The 27,160-nt window shown below is 43.1% G+C and overlaps 1 pseudogene across 1 annotated transcript; it reads left to right on the top strand.

The window, feature by feature from the left end:
* Positions 1–262: 262 nt before the first annotated feature.
* LOC311606899 (large ribosomal subunit protein eL19-like) lies at positions 263–19,994 on the top strand (annotated as a pseudogene). Its single transcript has 2 exons — positions 263–268; positions 19,368–19,994. The product of its transcript is annotated as a large ribosomal subunit protein eL19-like (transcript).
* The last annotated feature ends 7,166 nt before the right edge of the window (positions 19,995–27,160 follow it).

The raw sequence follows: 27,160 nt of genomic DNA, 5'->3' as shown, positions 1-27,160 counted from the left end.
GAGCTGGTATAGTCTTTATAGAGGCTTATGCCACATCAGCATAGCGCCCATCAAGCTATCTGCAGGAAGATGCTGGTCTTCTCAGTGTCCATTCTGGCTATCAGAGAGTCTGGCCCAGTGCATCTCCCCCAAACTGTAGGAAAGGGCTGAGGACACAGCATTGAGTAGCTCTGAACTAAGGCCTGCCTCTGTTCTTTGGTTTGCTGAAATGTAGGTATTTAAGTTTTATGTGCCAATGTTTCTTCACAGCCAAATAGCGACAATGATGGTAAGTGTATGGTTGGCCTGGGCTACATTTTGATGTTTTATATAAAGAGATGTGTGAAAGGAGAGCCAGATGTCCAATCTAACAGGAGTAGGAATCTGAGATTGAGTCCTGCACAGTAAGACCCAGTGGGGAACATCTCATGCTTTGGTGTAAACATCAGCAGCACAGGGTAGTGGTGGCAGAAAACAGAGAAGAGCCCTGAGGTATCCACGACACATACGTGCTGTGTGACAGGAAGCATGGGAAGAATAGTGTCAGCTAGACAGAGCCCTGAATAGCCTGGAAAGAACGTCTCTAGATTATGGTGGTCTGTGAGCATGTCTATGAGGCGTTTTTCTAAGTTGGGTTAAGTGAAGTGGGAACCTCTCAACCTGAACGTGGGTGGCACTATTTCCTGGGCTGGGTTTGGAGCTGTGTAAGAATGAACATCAAGAGCTAAGTAAAAGGCCTGAATGCACCCATTTCTCTCTTCTCTTGACTGTAGATGAGACGTGATTAGCTGCCTTGATTTCCCTGCAGTAATAGACTGTAGGCTGGAATTGTGAGCTAAAATAAACTCTTTCTCTCCTAAGCTGTATTCTCTCACATTAGCAGAGATGAAACTAAGACAGGGTTGAAGCCACTTCTGTCCATCTGTAGCCGTTATTAGAGTGTGGTGCCTAGAGAGAGCCGAGCCTATCCTGTGCACTGCACATCAATTATGGCAAGAACTGAAGCCATTTTTAGGATTCTGCTTGGTGATTTTTACTTGTAATGCACTTGTATGATTATAAAACACATTCAGCATTGCCAATTTAGCAAATTTAGAGAAGATTGAGGAAGAAAAAAAAAGATTATACATAATTGTATAACCACTTCATAATAGCTTGGCATACTTCCTCTTCCCCACTGTCTCTCTATATATTCATATTACAGATGTGAATTAGGATTTCTTGGCCCCTTGAGATCTAGATACATTTGGCTCAGATTCTCATTTTATACTCGTTGAAGTCCAGAATTCTCAACCCTTCTGTAGCTGTCTTGGGAGTTCTTATTATATTGCCACATCTAGCTTGATTTCTTGTCCCTCACACTTTCTTGCTCTTGTAGCTGCTTTTTGCTCTAGATCTCTGAAAAAGTGTCAGGCATAGACAGGTTGGTCTTTCTTCTGGTTTTCCATTCTGAGGCAACTCTATCTATCCATCTCTCTCTCTGTCTGTCTGTCTGTCTGTCTGTCTCTCTCTCTCTCTCTCTCTCTCTCTCATCTATCATGTATCATCAATCTATCTATCCATCAATTATCTATCTATGTATCATCTATCTATCCAACCATCAATCATGTATCTATTTATCTATCTGTCTATCTATCTATCTATGGAGTGAGGAAGTGATTGATGGAGAGAAGTCTCAATGTAGTATACACAACAAAACATCCAAACAAACAACTGGCAAACCTACTCCACTCCTACTTGTTCCAATTAATTTTTTGGCTGCATTAGCATTTTTGATTTATGGTGGTGATGATATATATGATAGTGAGATCACGTGGAAAGTGAACTGGGCACATACCAGCACAGGCTCTGTTTTGAGTGCTGTTGGTATCCACAGAGGAAGAATTGCTATTGCTGTTTATTTACAATGAAGAAATTAAATAGCAGGGTGCCTAGACAATTAATTCAAGGTCACTGAGTATTCGAATCTAGATTCAAACCCAGGCCTATTGATAACATTTAGTAGACAAGCACATGTTATTTGACAAGTATTTTTTAAATGATTTACTGCATCCCTTTTCAGCTGCAGGAGGTCTTCATCATTATCTTTATTTTGTGGACAAGGAGACTGATGGATGTTCCCTGACTTAAGTAATCTGTTCAAGGTCACTTTTGAATTAGGTCTGCTTGGTCTTCATATTCAGTCTCTTTCTGCAGTTCATAGCTGTATGGGATCATCCAATTCAAAAAGCAATTGTTAAACACATATTCTCTCCCTGTACCCACATTTAAACATCACACACACTGGCAAGTGCCACTCCACTGATTATGTGTGGCAGATGACGTTTGCCCATAAGGAACTGTGACACTAATGCCATTATATTAGAAGTACAGAGACACCAGTAAGTTTTTGAGTGCTGTGTTACAGTAGCCTACTCTGGGTCTCCAGTGAGAGTTTCCCTTTCTGTTGATTTGCTTTGCCTCACAGTTATTTCAGTGTGATTTCCCCTAGTGCCCCAGCCTCCTTCAGCTCTCATTTAGAGTTCCCTCCTAGATGCAGCCATTTAAATGCATATCAGCAGCAATTGAACCCACCAGATTTCCTCTCCGATTAGCTGGGAAGACGGTCCTGTTAGTTATCTGTGAGCTGAGTGGAGAAGCTGGCAGGCTGGGAAAATTGCTTTGTTACATGACCTGATTTTGGCAGTGTAGGCATAGAGGTGACTTACATGAGTCCGCATGTTGTTGAGAAGGGGACTTGGAGGGTTATGGAGAGGAACTTGCTATGGGAGGTATGTGATTAGAGGTTACAGAATCAAATAGGGCTCTGTGTCTATATGTGTGTGTGGGTGCTTCACAAAGAGTACATGGACAGTGTATTTACAACACAAGACTAGCATTGCAGAAGGGTGTATGAAGTGCATTTTACCTACGAATGGAAATGTACATATATGGTTGCGGTTGGCCTTAAACTGTGTAGGTGGGTAGATTTGTATACAGTTAAAGTCTCTCAGAGAGGCACATCACCGCTTAACACAAAGGCTCTCATGTTAGCTTTTCATTGTGATAAAATGCCTAAGATAAATGGTTTAAGGAAGGAAGGATTTCTTTTGGCTCATGACATTAGAGGTTTTACTGATTTTACTGATTTGAGGTAGAAATAAGCTGCTCACCTCACCACAGCTAGGAAGTAGAGACAGAGAGTAAAGAACCAGGGAAAGATATAGCCCTCAAAAACACAAGTCTAGCGACCCATTTCTTTCCATTAGAGCTCACCAGTTAAGAGTTCTCTCATCTCACAAGAACATTTGCTCAACATTGTTCATAGCAGCCTTATTCATAATAGTCAGAACATGGAAACATCCTAAGTGTCCCTCAGGAGAAGAATGAATGAAGAAACTGGTACATTTACACTATGGAATTCTACTCAGCTATTAAAAACAAGGAATTCCTAAAATTTGTGGACAAATGGATTGAACTAGAAATGATCATAATGAGTGACTTAACCCAGAGGCAGAAAGAGTCAAATGGTATATACTCACTTATATCTAGACACTAGACCAAGGGGCATGTCCCATGAAAGTCTTCACTTACCAGGAAAGTGGGACAGAGGAGAGGACATCCTATTGGGACTTAGGTGAGAGAAGCATGGGAGAATGGGGAAATAGAAGGATCCAGAGGGTCCTAGAAACCTTCAAGAAGAATATTATGATGGGCAGATCTGGGCCCAGGAGTCCTGCTCAAACTATAGTACCAGCCAAGGACAAGATGTGCAGTAAAATTCGAACCCCTAGCCAGATCTAGCCAATGGACAGGACATTCTTCACAGTTGAGTGGAGAGTGGGGTCAGACTTTCACATGAACTCTGGTGCCCCATATTTGGCCACATCCCCTGGCTGAGGAGGCCTGGTGGCACTCAGAAGAAGGATAGCAGGCTACCAAGAAGAGACTTGATATTCTATGAGCATATACAGGGGGAAGAGATCCCACTCATTCACGGTCATAGGGGAGAGGAGTAAGGGGAAAATGGGAGAGTGGAAGGAATGAGAGGATACAAGGGTTGGGATAACAATTGAGATGTAATATTAATCAATTCATAAAATATATTTAAAAAAAGAGTTCTCCCATCTCTGCAAATTACACAACCAGCTTTGGAGCAAGTCCTCAATCCATGACCCTGTGAGGAACTCTTCATATTCAGTCTATTCTCCAGCACTTAGGTTCAGGAAATCACACTTATCCAGCTGTGGGGCCATGAGGCTGGGGCTTGCTTCCTAACATAGAAAGCAAACAATGAAGGATTTGAGGCAGACGAGAACAGAATTGATACGATTTCATCTGGGCATGATGTTTCTTTTTCCTACTTCACAAGTCAGATTTAGTCTTTGCACATTCAATAGACAGGAATAGATAAAGGAGCAGCGTGGCCAGGACTTACACTAATTGCATTCACTTCACTGGGAGGAAACATCAGGGCCAGGAAGGTATATTTTCTATCGGCATGTGCTATTAGCATACAGGCGAATCAGTTAGTTTGCCTTTAGGGACCTAGCAATTGCTTACATCATCACCAGCCACCACCACTAGGTGTGACGGGTGTATGCAGCCCATGAAAGGGTAATCCACCACCCCCAGCTCTCTCTGCTCTCTCTGTTCTAGGTTCCATCTGTTCTCTCTGTTCCTATGGTTTCTCTTTCTGTCTGTCTGTCTGTCCCTGTTTCTGTCTCTGTCTTTCTCTGTCTCTCTGTTCACTCTATTACAGGTTCCATCTGTTCTCTCTTTTCCTATGGTTTCTTTTTCTGTCTGTCTGTCTCTGTCTCTGTCTCTGTCTCTGTCTCTGTCTCTGTCTGTCTCTGTCTGTCTCTGTCTCTTCTCTTCTCTTCTCTTCTCTTCTCTTCTCTTCTCTCTCTCTCTCTCTCTCTCTCTCTCTCTCTCTCTCTCTCTCTCTCTCTTTCTCTTCCTTCTTTCTGTCTTCTCTTTGTCTCCCACCTCTCTTTGCCCTCATGGCTGGTTTGTTGCCTCTACCTCCTCTCTCTTCCCCAATAAATCTCCTGAAACTAGATCTGTTGCATGGAATAATTCATCAGGGGTATACCTTGTCAGGATATCACCACCATGATACACCTACATTGCATCATTATATATCATAACACGTGCAGACTCTGTATTGTGTCAGTTTAAACTTCCTATTGCTAGCCCAGGATCAGCTCAGTACCTGAGCTCTTGCAGGGTTCTATCACTGTGGATGAAAAGAGTGGGTTGTTGCTCCTGTTGTAGGAATGTAGAGATTAGCTAGACAGGTAATCAAGTGACATGAAATATGGTGTCTGGGTCATGGATGTGTGATCAAACCTCCTGAAGTGTAAATATTTTGAAAGTTCAAGGGATATCTAAGAGGGTTTGCCTACATGAATAAGGCTTAGAAATGGGCACAGACAGGAGAGTATGTGCTTGCCAAAGGTAAGTGTGTATGTGTATGATTAGTTTGTGAGACTGAGAAATATAAATAGGGAAGGAGATTGTCCAAGAGATTGACAGGAAGATAGAAAGAAAGAGGAAACAGAGCTAGATCCAAAGAGATATATTAACAGACACAGACAAATATTACATATAAGTCAAAGGAGGTAATTTCTTTTCTGTCACTCATGCAGCTCCTCTTCCTCTTTCTGATCTACTTTTTTTCCTTTCCTTGTAGCATCCTCAATATCTACTAGCAATATCCCCACGTGCATACAACGTGCTTACCTTCACACACACCTGTACTGGGCTGTAAGGGTGTACACAGCTGACATTCCAGGAGTGTCTTCCATGTGCCAGGCTGCTCTCTGCACAACACCCTGGATCAGACCATTCCATCTGAGGGGGCCAGGAGTGTGAGTCTGTAGTGTAAGAAGCAGAGTCTGAGACTCAGAGCGATGAAGTGTCTCAGGCATTGGCTACTGAATTGTAAGAGCTAAATGTGAAGGTCTGGTCTCTCAGAACCTCTATATAGACCTCATGTCACACTACCAGCAGTGACAAGGCATAGGTGAGGGGACCAGGTACCCTATCCTGTCAGTGCTGGAAAGCCCAGCTACCCATGGCCTAAGGCAGATAATCCATGATGAGGTTTGGAGGTTGAAGCAAGGTGCCCCCTCACTGCCTGCTGGCCCCCAGCAGCATAATCAGCCCATTAGCAAGTCATCCAAAGTGCAGAATCACCTTTCCTGACAGGCTGTCAGAGGCTGGCCTAGAGGTGGGCAAGGAGGCAGGAGTGGGAAGGGAGCCGACTGTAGGCTTGGCTCAATCCATAATTTAATACCAATGTGATGTCTTCGATCAGTTTCATTGCTCCTGCACGTTTTATGAAACTTTCTCCCCTTACTTTATTTTAAAATAACCGAGACTTTACCAAAAGAGGCAGCTGGAGGTCAAATCCCAGGTACTGGGGTCGGCAGAACTGTCTTTGCCTCCCGCTGGCTACACAGAAATGAAGCTTTGTGGTCAAAAGCTTACCATCCACCACCCTGACTCTATAGTGGTGAAAGTTAAGGCAAGGCTAAAGTTCCTGTCATCCCAGACTTATAGTTAAGAAAACACATTGCTGTGGAAGAACAGAATAAAGCTTTAGTGTATGAAAAGTGATGTGTTTTCTGAAGCTCATTATGAGCCAGGTGACAATACCAAGTCACTGGTACTTACTGTGGTGGCCTCAGTTCTAGGTAAAACAATGGCTAGGCAATGTCCATGAGCCAAAAACAATGATTAAATTACACCAGAGTCTGTAGAATCCTTCCTGGAACATGATAAACAAGACGGATGAAGAAACACAGACACCAGCCAGTTGGTGGTTTCTGTTCTTACAGCAAGTCCTTGCTGCATGCTGCTTGTCTGGAGGTGAGGCTTTAAGTCCTAAGAATCAATGCACTAGTTCCTGTAAAACAGCCCTGAATCTAAAGTACAAAATCCCACTCTGGTGGTCAGGCTCCAGGGAGCCTAGCTGTACTCTTTGTACTAGGCGACAGAGATGGAGCCATGGCACCTGGGAGCTACCTGGCTGGGAGAGCTATGTCCAGACGATGAGATTGTCCTTAAGGTAAAGAGAATCTGGCTTTCTGCAGGACACTGGACTTTGGTTGCAGTGAGTACCCAGACTCCATGAAGGAGTAAGTGGAGGGCTCATCCTCAAAAGGACTCCTTTCAGGGCACTTAGAAACCTTTTGAGGGAGTCCGGAAAGTGGGGCATCGCAAAAGCTACTGCTCAGATCACTGACAAACGTATTCCACATGCTGAGAGTCCCAGTCGTGGGCAAGTGAGGCTGGGGACACCAATACACTTGCTCTCTTTCTTTCAGTATGCAGCTGTTAGGCATCAAACTGTACTTGTGTGCAGCCTTACCTCCCATCTGTTCATCTCTCCAGACAGGATGTAACAGCTTAAGTTCTTGGTGTGACATGGGTACCCTCTTCACTTTGGTTGTTCTAGAGGCCTTGGAATGTGGCCCATCTAATGGGGAGGAGGAGCAGCAGTAGCTCAAAGCAAGATTCAAGGCAGAGAAGATATCATTTGCTCTAGGAGGCAGGCAGTATACCAGTTGTTGTCACCAATGCTCCTGGAGAGATTTCCTGGCAAGCTCAGGAAGCGAATCATCTCCAAGGATGCTCAGTGCCTATCAAGTATCTGGAGTCACTGTAAAATTCTCAGGAAGCTTGACACTCACTTCTGATCCTTCTCTCCACTGTTCTCTTATTGACACTGATCTCTTTTGAGTCAAGGAAGACAGAAGAATAGCCCCTAAGCTGCAAGACTCAGGACAAGTTTACATCTACCAGCACTTGATATATTCAGTTTCCAAAGCATCAGGCTTTCCCATGGCTCTTGCTAGTTTTCTTCCACCTAGTTCAAGGGTGCACCCCCATTCTCATTCTCTTATTGTAATTACAAATCCCAGGCCATTACACAAGAAGAAACATATCTCTCGCATTTCTCCCTCATTTGTAATGAGAAAGCAGAAACTAGATATGTGGGAAGGTCTGTCCAAGTCTATGGCACCTGTCTGTGGAATAGCTAAGACCACAAACTGGATCTCTTAATTTCACTGAGAGAAACCAAAGGTGGTGGAGAGGTTATTTGAAGTCAGGATCTTATATATATAAATTAAAAACAGATGATAGAATACAAGGTACCAGGCAGCAGATGTTATGTTATACAGTTTATTAGATGAGCATGGGGGGAGAAGGAAAGGGGAGAAGAGGGTAAGAGGGTAAGAGAGAGAGAGAGAGAGGGGGGGGGGGAGGGAGGGAGGGAGAGAGGACAGGTAGAGAGGTAGAGAAGTAGAGAGAGAGAGCACCAAATGGAGGGTGTCTTTTATATGGCCCAAGGCAGGGCCATACCCCTGTGGCAGGTAAGCAGTGACATCACAGGTAGGCAGACTGAAGGCGAGTCCTAACACAGGATACCCCAGGTAACCATTCCAGTTTCTCTCCCCTCCGTTGTTGTTGTTCTTCTTCCTTTCATTTTCATCCCCTCTGAGCACTGCCGTCTTTATCCTCTCATAGCAACAGTGATATAAGCTGCAACATGCCATTTATTGAGAACTCACTATGTTTTAAATATTGCATTAAATTCTTTCATTCATTTTAATGTCCTCCCCAGTGATCCCATAACACAGAGCATTTTGCCCATTTTAGAGGCAAGAAAAGTCACATTTAGAAAAGTGAAAAAACAAAAAATATTAAAGAATGGAACCCCAGGTGGTATGGCCAGCAAACCATGTCAGTCTGGACAGGCTTCAGCCACTGGGCTAACTTGGAAGGCATGCTGCTTTGAGAAGACTTTGCAATGTTGAACTAGCAAGCTATCTACCTACCCATGCTGCTGGTGCTTCTCTTCCTCCTCCTCCTCCTCCTCCTCTTCCTCCTCCTCCTCCTCTTCCTCCTCCTTCTTCTGGTTTTTTAAAACAGGGTTTCTCTGTGTTAGCCTTGGCTGTCCTGGGCTCTTTGTAGACCAGGCTGGCCTCAAACTCACAGTGATCTGCCTGCCTCTGCCTCCCGAGTGCTGGGATTAAACTACCCGTGCTTCTTCACTGCAAGCCACTTCCCTATGTTTAGAGTGAGGCTCTTCTTCACATGGTGTCTTCTCTGCCTCAGTGTGTTAATGGGAGGTTCTAATGAAGATTAAGTAGAAAGAACTAGACTTTACAGTTTGGTGAGGATGGCAGGCCACAGCATTTTTCTATTTATCTTGGTACATTAAGTGCTCATCTTAGTGCCTGTCATGTATACAGCAGGTGGCTATTAGAGACTTAAAGAATAGTCACCATTCTTCTTGCCAGCATTTTATTCCCTAAAGACATGAGTCTCTTACCTAAAGAAACAGGACTGGGAAGTAGCTCAGTTGGTGTAGTGTTGATCATATTGGCAGAGGGACCTGAGTTTGATTCCAAGAACCCAAATTAAAAAGCCAGGTATAGCTATGAATTATTGTAATTCCAGTAGTGGGAATGGAGAGACAGGCAGATCCCTTGGTCTGGCTGATCAGTCATCTTAGCCAAACTGCTGCACAGGACTCTCATTTTGGAAAACTAGATAGAAGGTGCCTGAGTGACAATAGCCAAGGTTGTTCTCTGCCCTGACTATGCACATTGATTTATGCACTGGTATACTTATATGCACCTCCTCCATCTCTCTCTCTCTCTCTCTCACACACACACACACACACACACACACACACACACACACTGGCATGCATGATGGGGGAGGAGAGAGAGAGAGAGAGAGAGAGAGAGAGAGAGAGAGAGAGAGAGAGAGAGAGAGAGAGAGAGAGAGAGAGAGGCTTCTGCATCTTTTTGCCCTGTCCCATTGCCTGTGAGAGCAGTCTGGGGTCTGAAGCTAGTGTGTCTCTGTCCTTGTGGCCTCCCAGACTCATCCTCCTCTGGAGGTTATCAGTGAATACTTAGAGGGGAAAAGCCTGGAACTGTGGGGAGAGAGGGAGGCAAATTGTCCCTTCAAAGCATTTTCTTCTGCCTTTTTATTTTTTAATTTCATTTTTTTCTTTATCCAAAGAGCTCCAGAGCTGAAATAATTTATTTTGGATTTGAATAGAATGCGATAAGCCGAAGAAGGGGCAGCCGGGTGGACACGGTGGAGGCATTAGGTTTTAAATTAGTCATTTGATGCTGGTTTGGGGGGCCAGAGCAAGGGCTCTGGCTGGCAATGTGGCGCCGGGCCCTTCACTGGCTGCAGCAGTGGTCTGAGTGGGAGAACACAGAGGGATGCCAGTGTGGATACTGTAAAAGATTTGGGGTGAGGCATTCTGGGACTGCCTTCCTGGCTTCATTTTTAGGCTTTTTCATGGGTCTCTTGCTCACTTCTCTGTGTCTCTCTGCCTGAGACTTTGGGTGAGGTCCCTTTCTTTTCACAGCATCATTTTCTTGTGTAAAATGGGAACATTTTTCTTTTCTTCTGAGCAGCATCAGAGTGAGGACAGGCACATAAATAAGATGATGGCCAGCAAGCTATGCAGTCCTGTTGCACTTTATGACAAGGATGAGCTCTGAGAATATGCTTGGTATGATCTTTGTCATGTAAACACTACCCAGAGTTATTGATGCAAACTAAGAATGCTGTGATACCATTAGGCAGTGTCTCCTGGCGGCCCCACTGTCACAAATGTGGTACTATTGACCAGAACATAGTTATGTAATACATGACTGTATTTTTTGAAATTGCTATTTACAAAACCAGAGAACAAGCAGCATTTAGCCCTCAGGCTGTGAGTTTGCAGACTCATTGGAAGAGTTAAGTAGGGCCACATGTGTGAGGTGTGAGTCTGTCACCTGCCCTGTCAGAAGCTCCTTCATGTTAAGTCTCCTCCTCAACTCAGTCTCCTTGATCTAAACCTGCTAAATCTCAGCCTGATGCGGATGTTACCTATCTTCTTAGAAGCCCCAGGGGCTCCCTGCAGTGTGCATAAGGATACCTAAATACCTTTTTGTGATGCTCAAGCATTACACCCTCTGTTCTCACTAATCATATTATCCCCTGCACCAAATAGTTCCCTTATCCATCCAAGGATAAACCTGCAGGGATTTTTGGTCCTTTGAGTATGCTATGGAGTTCTTTTTTCCTTTCTGCACCCTTCTGTGAAGCAGTGAGATCCGGTAGAACCCTCTCAGGAGGTCCCTCACCTGGCAAGCCTCCTCTGATCCCTGGCAGAACCAGGGAGTAGTCTGTTCCTCTCATTTAAGCTTATTCTGAGAAGCTGGAACTTCATGTCCTAGAACTTGGCCTTGGGTGTCCTAACTGGGAACAGAGAACAAAGGCCATGGCCATCTAAGCCTTCTAGAGGCCACTTCCTGGGAGCTTTCATTTGACTTTGCCTTAGAGAGGATTAGGTTTGTTCTATTGAAAACTGTACTTAAGGCTAAATGGAGGGTAGGGCTTGCCTATAATCCCATCTACTTATAAGGCAGAGATGGAAAGATTTAGAGTTTCTGTCCAGCCTGGGCTACATAGGGAGGCCTTGCCACAAACAAACCCAAATAAGGCTGAGTCTTTTATGCCATCCTAATCTACAAAGAGGAAGGGTGTGAAATATGCAGGATAGAAAAAGAAATTTGCTGGCAGGGGAATGTGTTTATAGTTGTGTTTCAATAATAAAGATAATAATGATGATAATAATAATAGTAATTTGTTAGTTGTCACTCAAAACAATGGCATTCATTATGGCATTTTCTTGTATATTCTTGTACTTTGCTCAAATCTGCCATCCCTCATCCAGCTCCCCTCTCCTGGTGTTCTTCCTCTCATCTCTACCATAGAAATGGTAATCCTTTTGTTACTTACTATTTTTCTAGTTGGTTGATCTAGAGCAAATTGCTTTACCTCTGCAAATTCATTTTCTTATCTTTCAATGAGGCAAACGCTTGTGTCACAGAATTGTCATGAGGATATTAAAAATAATAATTGTAGCCATAGTGACAAGTACTTATTGAGTCCTGTCAGGATCCAGGAACTATGCTAAGTGCTTTACAGATGTTCACTCATTTGACTTTACAGTGGCCTTGGAAATGAGTTCTACTTATCCCCAGCTTCAGATGGAAACACTGAGGCTCACAAATGTCCTTAGCAAGTAACCTTGGGTATGAACAGTCCTTTTTTAATGTCATTTCTGTTGTTGTTAATAACATGTCCTGATAACAAACAATTTAGGGGAGAAAGGGGCCTATTTTATTTCATAATTCCAGAATATAGTCCACTGCTGTAGCATAGTCATAGTGGTAGAAACTTGACATACCTGATCACATGACACCCCGCAGTCAAGTACAAAGAGAAATGAATGTATGCATGCTCACTTGTGTGCTTGCTTGTGCTCAGATTAATTTCTCCACTCTTAACATTCAGGACCCCCTGCCTAGGGAATGTCATAGCCCATAGTGGTCTGAGCCTTTTGACATCAATAATTTAAGACAGTCTCCTACAGACATGTCACAAAGCAACACAATGAAGGCAGTCCCTCATTGAGACTTTATTTTCCTATCACTTCTAGATTGTAGCAAGTTGGCAGTTAAAGCTAACCCTCAGAAGCCCTCTGATCTTTTACACTATGAACTCGTGGACTAAGAGTGAAAGCTTAGGGCTTGACACACAGTAGGTACTTAAGAAATGCCACATTCTTCCTTATCTTTGCGAAACTGTGTAGACCATATGGGATGGCTGTACTTGGCTCATTTGGGGTTATGTCTGGCTTCTAAAGTGTTTCATTTCCTTCTTATTATCTTGCTAGGAGAGTATGGAACATCTGGATATCCTGGGGGTGGGGCTAAAGTAGAGACACTATGGAGAGGAAGCACAGTGCTTTGCTCAATCTCACCTGCACCCATTAACCAGATGGAACTTGGAAATGAATCTGAAAGTGCAATGAGGATGACTTGAGAAAGAGATAAACACCTGGTGGGAAAGATCTCCATTTTCTTTTTAGAGCCATTACATTTACAGTAACTGATGAACTCAGTACAAACCCAATTAAGCTCAAATAGAGATGCCTAAGTTGAAGAGAACACGTACAGGCAGAGGCTTTGAGTTGGCTGGAAAGGCAAGCACTGAGATATAGTGAGTCTCGATGGAAAGATGGTTGGACCTGACACAGAGTGAGCACAAAATCAGGTTCTCCATCTGGATCATAAGACTCCAAAGTTTATTCACCTCATTGATTCCTAGCTTGCATTAACGTTAGTGGGACTCTGCTGCTTAAAGAACATAAAAGTTTTGTCTCTGACAGGCAAGGATTCAAACCCTTCCTCTTTTGTTATTTACGTTTGTGATTTGTTGTGTCTGAGTTTTGATTTCTCACCTGCAAAATGGAAACATTTACCTTCCTCATGTGAGTCTGAAATGAGATAATGGTGCATGATATCCTTCGAGGCAAATGGTAGATGTTCAGGAAGTGGCAGCTCTTGTAATTTGGTCTATATTAGACAGAAAGGGTACCTTCTTCCTCTGCCCTCATTGCTCTTTTTTTTTCTTTTTTCTTTTCTTTTCTTTTTCTTTTTTTTCCCCCTTTTCCTTTCTTCATACTCTGTAGTGTTGAAATTGACCTCTGAATCTGGTTCCAGTCACTTGACTCCTAGTGGCTAGAAGGACATTGACAAACATAACATATTCAGAGTCTTGGTAAAATAGTGTATAATGTAGCTTTCCCACTTTTCTGATTCTTTGATTTCCCGGAGGCCCTTCCCAGATGGGGCTGCCGCAGGACTGGAAGCATGCTGATGAGGCTGAGACACCACAGTCTTCCCTGCCAGGGCCCTTCTAGACCATATGACTTCCAGCCAATGCCCAGATAAGTGGAAATGTCAGCCCTGGTAAAGAGAGATGCCCAGTCAGGATTCAGATTCATGAACCAAAGCATAGATCCTTATTGTTTTATGATTCTGAGTCTGTAGCATGATAGACTGCCTATTCATGTTGTAGATACTTTTCAGATATTAGTTCAAATTCCTACTCCTAGCCAAGTTATGGAATCAACCTAAGAGTTCACTAGTGATGGATGAACAGATCAAGAAAATATATACACATATACACACAATGGGTTATTATTTGGTCTTTTTAATAAAGAGAGAGTGTTATTTGTAACAACATAGGTGAACTTGAGAAGCAGTATGCTGTATGAAATCAGCCAAAAACAGAACAACAAATACTGCGTGACCTTCCTCACATGGGAACTCTGAAAAAAATATCAAATTTCTAAAAGCAAAGGCGAGAGTTGGAGCTGCCTGGGAGAGGTTGGGGGTGGGGGAGGAGAAATAGAGAGAAGTGAGTAGAAAAGGTGCAATGTTTCACTCAGACAGAAGAAATAACTTCTGGATACCTTTTTCACAGCCTGGCCACTGTTGATTATACCTAATACTGTATTGTACACTTGAAAATTGTTACAAGAATAGACCTTAAATGTTCTCATGACACTTACACCTGCACAAAGAAAACTATGGTTGGTGATGGATGTGTTATGAGATTGTAGTAATCATTTCAGTGCCTGCACATACCATGACAGTGGACACCTTAACTATCTATGAAATAGTATATATTCACTTGTCAATTATAACTTTATAGAACGGGGGAGGGGGAAGGGAGTCCCCATTTCTCCAGGAAGTATTTTGGAGACAATTTTCTGGATGATCCACTCCCCAAGGAGGCTTTTCAAAGTTCAGTGTTTCGTATTGTGTACAGAAGCTTTGGCTAGATCTGTGAGGCCGCGCAGCAGGGATGGTTAGAACCGTGGCTTGCTAGGTTGTAGAACACAGGGAGAAGATTGTTGTTTTCTTTGGCTTATTGCCAGACAATCTCAAGACACTAGACTAGAAAGGCATGCAAATGAGCCTGGAAGCAAACTGTGGCTAAAGACAAACTGTGGGACAATCACAGAGGATACATGAAATTGTTGGTGCCTACAGAAGTGGCACTTCCTAATGCTGGGACCCTTTGATACAGTTCTTCATTTTGTGGTGACTGCCTCCCCCAACTGTAAAAGTATTTTTATTGCTACTTCATAACCACAATGTTGTTATGAACTATAAATTGAATATATGATACGCAGGATAACTGACATGCTACCCCTGTGAAAGAATTACTTGACCTGCAAAGGGATTGCAACCCAGAGGCTGAGAACTATTGATCTACAGGAAGCTTCCATTCAGTGCTAAGTTGTTGCTGGCATGGTTGGCTCTAAGTGCAGTGGTTTAGCCAGTGGATGTCATGATAGGAATGTTGTGAGTGAAGTAGCATGGGAGCCACATACCCTGTCCACCAGTAGCCAGCATGGCATTCTCTTGTTTCTTCTGGAACCACATGGTAGATAAAATAGCCACCGGTGACTGGATGGGAGGCCCACCCTCAGCTGAACCTAGGCTGTCCTCATGATCAGCTGTCCTGTAGGCTGTCTCATCCTATGTTGAATTTCTTTTGTAATTCTTTATCTGAAGTCCATACATTTATTTTCCTCAGATGACACAGTCACTTCTTTCATCATTGATTCAAAATAGGAAGTAAAAGGAACTTGATTATTTATTACACTCAAGGCCTCAAAGAAAGATTTTCAGAAAGGATGGTGAGTACACTGTCCCGAAACACATGCAAGTAGAGGCTGAATAATTATGTCTTGGCTTTGTGTACATACACATGCATGCATTTGGGCATGCATGATGAAGAGGACAACCTAATTCTTCAGGTGCTGTCTGCCTTGATTGTTGAGACAGGTTGTTTTATTGGCTTTGAACTCACTGATTATGCAATACTGACTGGCTGGTGAGCCTCATGGATTTGTCTGTCTCTGTTTTCCTCTCCCTAGACTGGGGATTACAGGGTATGCCACCAAACCTGGCGTTCCACGTAGTTTCTGAGGATTTAATTTAGGACCTAATGCTTATAGGACAAGCACACAACTAACTGACCCAGCCTCTGCATTGACTTTTCCTGAGGATGAGCTGGCTACTCCTAAAGTGACAACCAACATTTATAATTTTCTATGAGACCACCAATAGAAAAAGTATAAATAGAGCATAGTATTAAAACTGATGTAAATGCAGTAGCAATTTTGGTCAAAGAATGATTTTCATGATTATATATACTCTCCAGCTTACATATCATAAGAAATAGTACATCAAAATGTTTTCTTTTTTCCCGTCATGCCTCGGGTAGGACAACTATCAAGATCAGAAAGGCTCTAATGACAATTCCCATGTCTCTCTAAAGGCCTTTCCTATCTGGCCTCAAAGCTGATGGGGAGGAGGCAAGACTGGGTGTGAGGACTGGTATGTCTGTCCTTCCTTTGTGTGCTGCTCCATCTCTGCTTGCTCACACAAGGCTGTAAGAGTGCTTTGCTCCTAGGGACATCAAGTGGACTGTGACCAGGAGTAGTTTCATGGAGATTGAAGAACAGTAGGGAGAGATATGTGCCAAATCAGTGACATGAGCAATGACAACGAGGATCCGATACAACAGATAATTAATTCTACAGGTGTATAAGACAGGTCCAGTATCAAATCCAGAAAGGAAACATAATAGTTGTTAAGCACCTACTGAGTGCTTGGCCCTTTTGATATGCATTTATACACATAACAGAAAAGTCTGAGCTGCAATGTAAGCACAAGCCTATGAAGTGCTACATTCACTCCTATCTTCATGGCATCAGATACCCTGTGGACTTTAGATAAATCTAAAGAAATTGGACTGTAGGCTGAATAATGGTCAAGCCAAAGATGTCTGTTGCATAATCCCAGGGACCCAGGAATTTGACTTAACAGAAGAAAGGAACTTTCAGCATGCGATTGTGTTAAGGATTTGAGTGGGGGATGTTGTCTCCTGACCTTAAAAGGGGAAATAAAAAGGAGAAAAGCAAGAATGTCAGAGCCTGGAGGGAGTGATGTCATACAGGAAGGAGAATATGGAATGCTATCAATGGCAGTCAAGGAAGATGGTGACTTCTAGAAGCTTGCAGGAAGCAAGGACAGATTCTCCAAAGGAGCCTAGCCTTTACTTAGCCCCATGAGACTCATTTATTGGACTTCTGACCTTTAGAACTATAAGAAAAATCAATGTGTATTGCTCTAAGATAGTCTTTGTGTGTTTCTTGGTAGTAGTAGCTAATTCACCTACTTATCTTGGGAAGCAAATTCAACATCACTATCATGTTCTTATTGACCTGCCCAAGGAATAAGTCTACCTTGTGCTATACTCAACTGAGAATTTAACTTTGTCTAAACAAAATTCTGGATTCTTAAGGGGGAGATGAGTCTAGAAAACCATTAAATGATTATTTTGATCATGGGAAATCAAAGACAGCATTAGACAAAATATTGTTCATGGATTATTAAGAAGAAATCTTCTTCCCTGCCATACCCCACTAACTGGCTCTACCTGGTTCCTGAACAAGAGTTCAGGAAATAGGATTATATTGCTGTTTAAGCCCTTTAATAAAGGTTGGGGTGATATTTCAGTTGTTAAAAGTTTTGCTGGCACAGCACGAGGACCAGAGTTTGATCCCTAGCACTCATATACAAGCTTGGCATGGTGGAGCACATTTCTAATCCTAACACCGAAGAGGAAGAGACAAGCAAATATTTGGGGCTTTCCTGTCAGCCACTCTGCTTGAATCAGCAAGCTCCAATTCTCATAAAAAGATGAAGAGTGATTGAGGAGGGACTCAATGTTAACCTCTCCATAGATATGCACACAAGTGCATACACACAAACAGACACATACATATAAATGTGTTCCTCTGTACACTTGTCCCCACATGTACATACATATATACATGCACTTCCTCATTTACATGTACCCTCCAACATGTTCACAAACAAACATATAGGTATCTGCACCTGCATTCACATATGTATATACATATGAACAATATCTGTACACAAGGGCTCATACTTGTGAAGATATGCAAATTCATTAAAATAGAAAGCTTTACAGTAATGTGCCATCACCAAGACATCTGACCCTGTCATTAGAGTATGAACCTTGCTGAACTGTTGTCTTAGTTACTGTCTTATTGCTGTGAAGAGACCCAATGACCACAATAACTCTTTTAAGAAAAAGCATTGAACTAGAGGTTTGTTTGCAGCTTCAGATACTTAGTCCGTTATATTTGTGGCTGGGAGCATGGTGGCAGGCATGAGAGACATAGTGCTGGAGACATAGTTGAGATCTGCATTCTGATCTTCAGAAAGACTGTGTGTGTGTTTATGTGTGTGTGTGTGTGTGTAGTTGAGAGAGAGATTACATTATTACATTCTGATCATAGCCTCCTCCCTCCTTTCTCCCTATCCTTTAGAAAATGGGAGCCCAACCACCACCAACCCAGCCCAGCACATCAAATCATCTTAGGACTGAGTGAATTCTCTTCCACTGAGGCTAGGCAAAGCAACCCTGTCAGAGGGAAGTGGTTAAAAAACAGAGAAGAGAGTCCATGTCAGAGACAGCTCCTGCATTCAGTACTAGGGTAACCACATAAAGACTAAGCTGTTCATTGACTACATATATATAGGGGGCCTATCCATTCCATGCATGGTCCTTTGTTGGTGCTTCAGTCTCAATATGACCCTGCTGGGCCCAAGTTAGTTGATTCTGCTGGTCCTCTTGTGGAGCTCTTGTCCCATCTGGGTCCCTCTATCCCCAGCCCCTTTTCCACAAGGCTTTCCAAGCTTTGACAACTGTTTGCCTGTGAGATTACCCTGCCTACAACAAGGCCAAAGACTAAATTAGAGTAAAGATTGAGGGAATACTCAAGCAATGCCTGGGCCAACCTGAGTCCTCCTCCATGGGAGAGAGCCACCGCCTGCCACTATTAACAATACTCTGCCTTGCTTGTAAGTGGGAGCCTAGCATAGCTGTCCTTTGAGAGCCTGCACCCAGCAGCAGACATTGAGATTCACAGCCAAACAGTAGGTGTGTGGCTTTTGAAGCCTCAAAACCCAGTCTCAGTGAAACACTTCCTCCAACAAGGTCATACATCTTATTCCCTTCAAAAAGTGCAACTCCCTTGTGACTAAGTATTCAAATATGTGAGTGTATGGGGGCCATTCTTATTCAAACCACCATAGCTGTACAGACTGTTTCTGGTGTAGTTGAAAGTGGGTATTTAGTAGCAGGTGGCATAAACCAACTTTCACCATATACATCTATTTGTCCATACAATTTTCCATGATCAACTGGGAATTAACCACCAGAAAACTAACCTCTAATCTCTTACTCCACAAAGTTTAAGAAACATGGAAATATGACCCTATTAACTACCTGGACGTGAATATTGTGAGATACAAATTTTTAAGACTTTTATATACAGTTGACTCTCAAGAGATCATGTTAACATTTTTGTATGGAGCTCTTTCCTTTTGTTGTTGCACCTGCAGCCATGACTCTGGCTACAGAAGAAGCTTGCCTCTATGTCCTCCGCTGTGGAAAAGAAAAGGTCTGGTTGGACCCCAAATGGCACCAATGAAATTGCCAATGACAACTTTCATCAGCAAATCCAGAAGCTGATAAAAGATGGACTGATCAACCAAAAGCCTGTGACTGTCCATTCCCTGGCTCAATGCTGGAAAAACACCTTGGCTCAAAGGAAGGGCAGGCATAATGGCATAGGGAAGCTGAAGGGTACTGCCAATGCCTGTATGCCCGAGAAGGTACCTGGATGAGAAAGATGAGAATCCTGCTCCGACTCCTGAGGAGATACCGACAATCTAAAAAGAATGACCACCATATATATATATCACAGACTGTACCTGAAAGCCAAAGGGAATGTGTTAAAAACAAACAAACAAACAAAACAAACAAACAAACAAGCCGATTCTCATGGTGCACACCCACAAGCTGAAGGCCTGCAAGAAGCTCCTGGCTGAACAGGCTGACGGCTGCAGATCTAAGATCCAGGAAGCGCCTCCAGGCCAAGAAGGAGGAGATCATCAACACTTTCCCCAAGGAGGAAGAGACCAAGAAATGAAGTTTCCCTCATGTCTGTATATAGTAGCCTGACTGTGGCCTCACGAGGATCAGTTATTAAACATGCCTTTGTCTGTTAAAACAAAACAAAACAATAACAACAACAACAACAACAAAACTCCAAACCATTTACACACATATTTTGTGGATTTGAAGACTCCAGATTGTACTTATCTATCCTGTAAAGACTCATAAAAATGCTTCCCTTGTTCATTTGGTGTGGCTTTCACTATCAAGCTACTACTCCTGGTTTTCATACTGTGTTTGTGATTCTAGCTTCTTGGGTTTCACCTGCATCCATCATCTGGCAACCAAGACGATGGTCAAGCCACATGCTAGGCTTTGGTGGATTGGAGAGGGGAACGTTTTCTCCTTTATTCTGTGTCACACTTGCTCACCCAGATCTCTGTAATAGTTTGAATCTGAGTTGTCTCAAATAGGTTCACATCTTTAGCTCTTTCTTATTCTCCCATTTGATTACAGTACTTTGAATACTGTCAAGCCTTTAAAGTGGGGGTTGGATGGCAGAAGTAGGTCACTAATAGAAGACCTCTGAAAGTTATAGTCAGGTCCCTGTTTCTAGCCACTGTTTCTGCATCTGCTATAAAGAGAACAGCCATCATGCCCCTGTAGGCACAAATGGAGCAGTGCTAACTGCCATGCATGCCTCACCATGATGGCAGAAACTCCTTTATAGCCATGGGTCTTGATATATGAACTGTTCCTCTTTTAAATTGTTTCTGCTGGAAATTGTGGTCACAGTGATGAAAAAGTAACAAATATTATAACCCTAGAGCCATATTTTAGTCCTAGATTCCACAGACTTTCACAAACATACCTCTTATGGCTTGACAGCCAGGATCTTGCTCCGCTAAGATGCTAACTTCAACCAGAACACTTGTAAAGAAGGGATCAGAGATGAAGCACTTGCTTCCTTTTCCCCATCTGTTCCACTTTGTTATTTCTGCATCATTTCCTTGGATATTGGGGTAGACAGTCAAAATCCAGTGGGGACATCAATACTTCTAGAGGTTGAGTTTAATCTCCAAGCAATACCAACAGGATTTACTATTAGGTTAGATGTGAGAAAGAAGGGAGGGAGGAAAATAGGATGTTATCTAGATATCTTCTGTGTGTCCACATGTAAACAGTGGTTCTATCTCCATAGGAAATACTGGAGAAGAAAAAGGTACAAGGGTAGATGGCAAATTTATTATTGAACATTCTGAGTTAAGAAGGGGACAGCAGCTTTTTATGTGGGTCTGAGAAAGAAGACAGGCACCCCTGATGCCTAGGAAGTGCCTCTCACTGATCCTGAGGCCTCTGTGTTTTAGGACCCAGTCTGCATTCCCACTTGGCCTGTGGTATTTTCCTTCCAGATAAACAACTTTGCTGAGCACCAACATTAGACAAGGTCACTCTGTAATTGTGATGAGGTTACAGACCTCTTCACAGTCTTGTCTGGGCACAGACAAGATCAAGGTCACCGTGAAAATCAAAGAAAGAAGCAGCTCCCTGGCTTTGTCTGGGTTAGACTGCCTTGTCTATTCCTGCTTTCCCCTTGCTGTATTCTTCCTTTCTCTGTATTAGGTGAGATTTGTAGTGGTAATCCAGATGTGGAATCATTCCCCCTTACAGGTGTTCCCCAAGTGCTGGACACCCCAATCCCAAATAATCTAACAGGGCCTCACATTCTGTGTTATTCTTGGCTTTTCTTACTGAGAGACCTCAAGGTTCCATGCCATAGGCATTCTCAAAGCTGTGATGAGTGCTGAAGTTAACTCAGTTTAACCACAGGTGTGTCAACAGTCCAGATGTGTTTCTGGTTCTTCTTGTTTGGGAGAGATTGACAGCTCTGCATGGATGGCTAGTGATGATGGCCCCCGTGGGCCACATAGGCATTATCTCTTCTCTACGGTGTTTCTGCTTGTTCTGCTTACAACAACCCTGAAGAAACTTGTTGCAGACTGTGAAATGGTCTCCCTTACTCACAACTCTCTGGGTTTTTGTTTGTTTGTTTGTTTTGTTTCATATAATCTCCCTTCTCATTTTAATGCCTCCCATTGGTTTTACTGTGTAGCTTTATCCCCTGAGCCCACCTCCATTTTTCCTGGGTCTGGAAGAGCATGATATTCTCAGAAGGATTTTCCCACTTGTTTTCATATGTCTCTGTGTGTGCATGAATGTGTGTGTTTGTGAGAAAGAAGGGGGGGGGGGGCACATGTACATGCCTGAGTATGCCCTTGCACTTGTGGGAATTGTTTCTTAGGTGTCATTTCACCTTGTTTTATAAGACACTTGCCAATTGGGGTAGGCTGGCTGCCCAATGAGACTCAGTGATCCAACTGTCTTCACTACCCCGTGCCATGATTATAAGTGCCAGCAAACATGTCTGTCATTTTCACATGGGCACTGGGGATCGAACTCAAATCATCATGTTTGCAAACAAGCACTTTACTGGCTGAGTTATCTCCCAAACCCTGTATAGATCTTTCTTCAAAGGGTCTTGCATAGTGTTTCTTTTTGCCTCCACTGTGAACAAGATTTACTGCACACCTTAGAACCATGGAAGAAAAAAAGCAAACCCTGTGTCCAAATCCAAGTTGGAGCAAAGGAGCAGGCAGCAGGAGCTGCCCTCTCCAAGCCTCACCCAGCAGTTCTGGCCACCCCAAGGATGCAGCTCACATTCTTGGGATGTGGATTGCCATTGATCCTCTCCTGGAGGAGTCTGGCAGTTCTATTTGGCTATGAAAAAGAGCCTGCCATGTTGATGAATTATTTAAACCTTAGCAGCACCCAATTATGCAAATCCGATTATCTGTTTAAGGGCAGCTTGGCTTGGAACAGCTTGTAGTTGTGATACTTATTATTATTATTATTTTGGCTGAAAACCTGGCAAATTCAGTTGAAAACGGAGAGTTTAATTTAACCGGAGGCCTGCTTAGCCTGGAGCTCCATCCTTGATGGGGGTGGGAGGCCACCTTGATTTGCCTGGGAATGCCTTCCTCTTTCTTGTTTTCACACAGCTGAGCCTTGGGAAGAGCCTCTGTCCAGCTGCTTCCACTGCTTTCTCTTGCAAAGTGGAAAACAAAAGTTTCCCATACTGTGTGCAGGGTTCTGGTGGACTGAGAATTCATACCCTTGTTGTACACCTACACTAGTCTGCCTTGATGTTTTTAACAGGCAGGTGGACAGCAGGGCTCAGGGCTGGACACACAGGTATTCATTTAAATTTCTTGTGGCTTAACAAATGAATAAAAGTTCCATGGGTGGTACAGGACAGTTAAGAGCCCATAATTTAGAGGCAAGAAACCCAATGAATCTCAGACTTGCTCTGAGATTACTGTTCCCGTCCTTTTGTGAGTGGCAGCTCTAACTGTCTTAAACAACAGCGGAGGCGCTGTATATGACCTAAATTAAGTCTCTGAACTTTTCCAGCTCCAGCAATCTGAGAATTGATTCTTAGATTAAGTAGGACAGGGCCAACTGCATGTGGACTCTACAGTGGCTCAAGAAGTCACACTTGGAAAGGCTTCATGCTTGATTGTATATTCTACTGTTGCCATCTTGATGTTATTGGTTTTTTGAGGGAGGGTTTATGTAGCCCAGACTGGCTTCAAAGTTACTGGGTAATAAGGATGACCTTGAACTTGGCCCAAGAAGAAAGCACTGTTCTGACCTTTCTCCTTGCTATGACCCCAGACAAACTGGGATCCATTTTCCGTGCTTAGACAGTTCATTCTTTTGTCATTTCCTAATGGGCTTTTCTCATCCTGGGCCTTCCTCCTTCCTCTAGCTCTTTATGACTGCCCTGCTGACCCCACTTAAGCAAGGCAGAAATAGCTCTTCTGCCCCACTCTTGAGTCAGACTGTAGTCTGCTCAGTCCTGTCTCTTTGATTATTGCATTAAATAGGCCACAGAGCAAGCATCCAAGGAGACAGAATACCACAAACAGCCTTTCACTGGGAGTGTGTGGAAGGTCCTGAGAGTGGCAGCTAGGGACTGATTACCCAGCTAGCAGCAACAGCAGCAGCAGCAGCAGCAGCAAGATTGCCGACCTCAGTCCTGTAATGACAAAGAGCTGAATTCTGCCAAGAACTATTCTCATTGGAAGGGGGCTCCAAGCTTCAGGCAAGGATTGCAGAGCTAGCCAAAATTTGATGTCCATTGGAGACCTGTGCAGACAATCTAGCTGGCTGCACCAGGACTTTTGACAAAGGAAAACAGAAACAGTAGATTTGTAGTTTTAAACAACTAAATCTAAATAAAACTTATCCTAGCTTTTTGTATCCCTCAGGGGAAAAAATACTAATAAGATTCCATTGCTCAGGTCCTGCTGATTTGGTCAGACACTGTAAGGGTCTGAGAATCACTGAAGTAAGACCCTAGACTCAAATAGCATGTAAAAACAAAGGGCATTTATGTTACAGAAACAGTTTGCATGCAGGGGTCAACCTTCTATACAAAATGGTGGCAACCCGAAGGGGGAGATCACAGGCTATTTTAAAGGTTCCTAGTATTCTATTTGTGGCTGAGTGACTCTGACTGGGATTGGCTAGTGCCTGTGTAGGCTAAGTGACTCTGACCATGGCAAACCTTTTAGCAAGTCAGATCCTCTCAACCCATCACTTATCCCTTGGTCCTTTTTTGCCCTAGTTAGCTCTCTTTGGTTACTTTGAAGGAGAGTCTCCCTTCCTGGCTTTTGTTGATGCCCTCCATGTTGTAGAGTATTCTTCTTTCTTAGATGACCTTCCCTTTCCCTTTTCTTTCTAGCATCTCTTCTTCTTGAGAGCTTTGTCCAGATTGGTGATAGTCCTTTTCACTTCATGGCACACCAGACTCTGTCCCTTCCATCATCTTCTTTTTTTTTTTTTAAGTATAATTTTCCTTTTTCCCAAACAAGACTGTGATTATTGATGGCAGGTGCCATATCAAGTTTATGCTCATAGTCTTTTAAGTTAATAAAGTGTTAGAACCAAGTAGGTGATCTGTGATTATACATGACTAGAATTAAGAGGTTTCACTTATGGGAACTCCTATAATGATTAAAAATAAGACACCAGGCAAGATATATGATATGAAGAAGTTTATTATATGATCATGGGAAAGCATGGAAGTGGGAAGTGCCTCGGGGGGTGGGGTGGGGAGGAGGGAGACAGAGAGAGAGAGACAGAGAGAGAGAGACAGAGAGAGACAGAGACAGGGACAGAAAGAGCAAGAAAGAATAAGAGCAGAGCAAGAGAGTGGAAGAAGAGCAAGAAAGGAGCGCAAGGGAGAGATGAGTTTGCCCTTTTTACAATCCTGGGCAGGGGCATGCCTAGGGGCAGGCAGGTAATGACATCATAGGCTGCTAGGCAGACTAGGAGCAGTATGCTAACAACTCCCTCTTGGTGACTGGGGCTGGAAGTGAAATGAAAAGGCTGGACAGAAAACACAGAGAGTCAGGAAGTGTTCCCAGCAGTCCAGGCAAGGAATGGTGGCCTAAAGATGTGGTGACAGGAAGTCTGGAACTCACTGCTGAAGCAAAATTGTAGCAATGAATGAAAAAATACTCATTAAATAGCATCTGGCTGCTGGGCTCTGGTACAGGCTCTCAATGCACTAGGTACTTGTGGACACATGAGATAAGCAGTTACAAATACATTCAGAGCCAATATTGGAAACCTGATGAATACAGAATCAGAGAGGCTTTCCCACTAACTGTAAAGCATATGAAGTTGAATTGAGGAGAACCCTTTTTCCCCTTCGACCTTAAGAACAGGTGAGACATTTTGAAGAAAAACACGAGAAATTTGTAAAGCATTCCTTGACACTGAGAATTAGGACTGTAATGACCAATAGATGAAGCAGCCATTTTCCTGCAGTGAGGTTACCAGAGTATTGCTCCTTTCAGCCCCTTTTACTTATGCTGTTCTCATCTGAATCTATCCAGCATGCCTTCTGTTATTCAGAAACCATGATTGGCAACAAAAGCAGAAAGAATGTGTACGCACACAAGAAGGACATTTTTCTATTGTGAAATTCAAGCAGTACATATGAGGAGCTGTAGACCAAAGAAAGGATATGGAATGACTAATAATGCCGCTGCATGGTGGCGATTGTCTCGCTTGTGTTACCTGCTCCAAGGATTAGAGAAACAGTCACCAGTGTAAGGAGATGGAGGTCAGGTGGAAAGATTCAGCAGTTCAAGCTACGTAGTGAGTGAATTTGAAGCCTGCTTGGGTTACCTGGGCTACAAGCGTGCCCCAAAGCCAAATGAAACCAAGTCAAACCAAGAACAATCAGTGAGAAGCTCTGGCCCATCTCTCTGTTGAGAACAGGGTGGGGTGATGTGGTAGTTTGAATGATGCACATAGATTTGAATACTTAGTCACCAGGGAGTAACACTATTTGAAAGGATTGGGTGATGTAGCCTTGTTGGAGGAAGTGTGTTATTTGGGACTGTATTTTGAGGTTTCAAATAGCCCATTCCAAGCCTGTGGATCCATGTTTAGACTTCCCAGTTCCTTCTTTTTTTTTCTTAATATATTTTATTGATTTATTCATATTACATCTCAGTTGTTATCCCATCCCTTGTGTCCCCCATTCCTCCCTCCCCCCCCCATTTTCCCCTTACTCCCTTCCCCTATGACTGTGACTGAGGGGGACCTCTTCCCCCTGTATATGCTCATAGGGTATTAAGTCTCTTCTTGGTAGCCTGCTATCCTTCCTCTATGGCACACCAGAGTTTGTGTGAAAGTAAGTCCCCACTCTCCACTTAACTGTGAAGAATGTCCTGTCCATTGGGTAGATCTGGGTAGAGGGCACAGTTCCTTCTATAGCACCATGTCTGCCTGTGTGCTGCCATGATTCCCTTTATAGTAATAATGAACTAAACCTCTGAAACTGTAAGGAAGCCCCTGTTAAATGTTTCTTTTATAAGAGTTGCTGTTTTCATGATACTTCTTCAAAGCAATAGAACACTAAGATGGCCAGTGTATGTGTTTTTATAGGGTTTAGAGTCTGTTACATTTTTGGAGAAGAACAATTAAAAATAATCATATGAAAAATTTATAAAGAAAAAAAGGAATCTTTGATTATTATGGTTACACTGTTTGGTTGGCGTCTCTGCGCCCTCCTCCCCCACATTGTGTGTTAAATCCCAATTCTTTCTCCAACCCTGCTCCCTTGAAGGAAACCCTCCACATTCCTGACATTTCTGAGTACTGCATCACCCCCTCA

Source organism: Acomys minous (genome assembly GCF_964271855.1).
Source record: "Acomys minous genome assembly, chromosome: 1".
Classification (NCBI taxonomy): domain Eukaryota; kingdom Metazoa; phylum Chordata; class Mammalia; order Rodentia; family Muridae; genus Acomys; species Acomys minous.
The sequence above is the reverse complement of the archived record's forward strand: the minus strand, read 5'-3'. Positions and strand labels throughout refer to the sequence as shown.